General features: G+C 57.8%; 1 pseudogene; it reads left to right on the forward strand.

Annotated features, from left to right (window-relative positions):
• The first annotated feature begins 395 nt into the window (after window positions 1-395).
• On the forward strand, window positions 396-1,381 carry LOC123120325 (uncharacterized; annotated as a pseudogene).
• Window positions 1,382-2,978: the final 1,597 nt, after the last annotated feature.

The following is a 2,978-nucleotide window of genomic DNA, read 5'->3' on the forward strand; positions in this document are numbered from 1 at the left end:
GTGGTGTATATGTTCATATTTTTTTACAAATGTGTTGAAAGTATATAAAGGTTGACTTTAAATAAAGTAATATGCGGAGTAAATAAAAACGGAGGGGGTAAGAGCAACTCCAATGGGGCGACCAATTTCGTCCGCTGACGTCCGTTTGGGTCGGCGCTGACAGAAAACTCGGCCCAACGCACCGACCCAAACGGACGCGCGTCTGCTTGGCGTCCGCCTGCCGACCCATTCCCGGCCCATTTTTGAGCCGGATTTGCGTCGGCGCGGACACGAGACGGACGCGCGTGCGCGCCTACTCCTATCCCCGGGCCCGCCAGTCGGTGGCAGCCACCACCATTTTCCCCCATTTTTCCCAAAAACCCTCCCGCCCGCGCGCTCCCGCCCCACACCCCACCATGGAGGACACCATCGACCTCGACGCCGCTGCCGGCCTTGCCTCCCTCGCCTCGTCCGGCGCCCCGCCCCCGCCGGGAAAGGCAAGCCTCGTGCCCTGCGCAAGACCGCTGCCGCGGCCAAGCCAAAGAAGCCGCTGACGCCCGTACAACGGGCAAAGGAGTCGGCCAAGAGGAAGGACCGGAGGCACGCCGCGGACGCGAGGGATGAGGCCGCCACGCAGGCCGCCGCCGCCGCGCAACAGGAGGTCACCAACGTCCGCGTCGCGGCGGCAACGAGGGAGGCGCTCTACATGCCAGGGTTAAACCTTGGCTAGCACGGCCTCCTCAACGCCGCCGTCGCCGCGGCCAGCACCGGCTCATCGACGTTTCCTCGAATGGTGCTACCCGACTCGCCCCGCGCGTCGGCTTGCAACCCGGTGCCCGACTTCCACGTGTACCTGCAGACCTCCCGCCTCTCCGGGGAGTGCTCGCCCGACGTGAGCGTGGTCGCGCCTTCCACGCCCGCGCCTGCGCCCATCGACCTCAACGCCACCCCGGTGGCCGGTGGCTCGTCATCCGGTGGCGCGAGGAAACGCGTGCGGCAGACGCTGGCCAGCGTGCTCCCAGAGGCCTGCAACCTGTTTGATGGAATGCCGTCCGCCGTCGACGAGGACTACATGCAGAACCTCATCTTCGAGGGCGGTGCGCCGGCCACTGGCTACGATCCCGACGAGACACAAAGCCAGGACGGCCGCGGGCCGTTCACGCCGGCCGCTAGCTATGATCCCGATCAGGCGGCCTTCATGCGTGATTAGGTCGGCATCGACCTGGACGGCTTCCCACTCGACCACGAGTTCCCGGACGACTACGGGCTAGAGGAAGAGGACGAGTGCGACATCGAAGTGGAGCCCTTGTTCGAGGACGAGCTCGCCAACCAAGCCGCCGGTCCTAAGCCGAAGCGCAAGAGCAAGCGTACAAAGGCATACACGGCGGCCGAGGACAAGCTTCTTTGCGAGTGTTGGCGAGACATTGGACAAGACCCCAAGACCGGCGCCGAACAAAAGCATTCGAATTTTTGGATGCGTGTCCACCGGGAGTTTCATGAGCGCAAGAAGTTTCCGCCTTACCAAATTGTCAGCACGCGCGGGTGGGTGTCCATTTCCAAGCGATGGAGGGTGATCCAACAAGAGTGCAACAAGTTTTGCGCCACTCTTGAGAGCATCAAGGCCCGCCCCGTGAGTGGCATCGGCATGCAAGACATGGTATGCTAGCAAGCCACCCTCTTTTGTGTCATCAAGTTCATGCTTGCGTGTTCATTTGCATATCATTTGCCCATATGCTTGCATGGAAACATTTTATAGGCATTTCAAGCTTTGGAGGCATTCAAGGTTCAACACAACGGCAAGTGCTTCAACCTCTCCCATTGCTTTCGGGTCATCAAGGACGAGGAGAAGTTCAAGGCGCAATATATTGCCCTCAAGTCGCGTGGGGGGAAGAAAGCCGTGGAGGAGGTTGGGGAGGGCGAGCCGTCACGGCCGCGGGGGAAGACCAACTCCAAGAAGGAGGACAAGCGGGATGCGGCATCCAACGCCTTGATCGCAAGCATGGAGGGCATGATGAACAAGAAGGACTCAAGGAAGGAGGAGCGCCGGTGTTTCAAGACGGAGCAAATGGACGCTTTCATGGAGATCCAAAGGAGGATGCTTGAGATGGACGCGGAGAAGCAAGCCAAGATGTTCGAGCTCGAGGCGGAGAAGCAAGCCAAGATGTTAGAGATCGAGGCCGCCAACGCCAAGACCAAGGCCAAAGAAGTGGCACTCGCGAGCATGATGACCGGGATGGAGATCATGAAGGTGGATCTCGACGCCGTGTCGCCAAGGAAGAGGCCGTGGTTCGAGAAGATGCAGACCGACATGCTCAAGTTCGACGACGAGTGATTTATGGCGGCGAGTGCCATCTTTTTTGTATGCCGGCAGGTGTGCTGGCATGACCACGGGGGCCGCGATGGCGTGGTCGAACTCAAGTCCCACCCTTTTTTGTGTGCTCGCATGTGTGCTGGCCGGCTCGCGAGTGCGCCAGCATGAACTGTGGTGAATTTTCTAAAGTCGGCATTGTATGCTGGCGCTGGCATGGTGCTGGCATGATGAGACATGGCCGCTAGCATGATCGGCCACGGGCCTTTTTTTCAAAGTTGATGCGGACATGAAATGGGTCGGCGCGTTGGACGCACTGCCGACCCAAATGCAAAACTGGGCGGATGTCGGGCGGGCGGCCGATCCAAATGGACAAAAAGCGAACAAATGCGCTGTCCGTTTGGGTCGGCCCGTTGGAGTTGCTCTAAATAAATGTAATATATGAAGTAAATAAAAATGGAGAGAGTATAATATAGGATTCAGAAGCATGGTAATAGTGCCAAGTTCTTGCTGCAAAATTTAAGCTCTTACATCAAGGTCTTAAAAAGTGGCCTTGTAACATTTCTAGATGGGATGTTCTGACTGCAAATTGTAATATGATCATTCAAATGCTTGATGAGAATAATGTATGATGGCACACAATTCATACTTTTGGTGTTGACGGAGAGAGGGGGCCTGTTGCCTTTTTCTC

The sequence above is a fragment of the Triticum aestivum genome, chromosome 5D (genome assembly GCF_018294505.1).
Source record: "Triticum aestivum cultivar Chinese Spring chromosome 5D, IWGSC CS RefSeq v2.1, whole genome shotgun sequence".
In the NCBI taxonomy this organism is placed as follows: Eukaryota; Viridiplantae; Streptophyta; class Magnoliopsida; order Poales; family Poaceae; genus Triticum; species Triticum aestivum.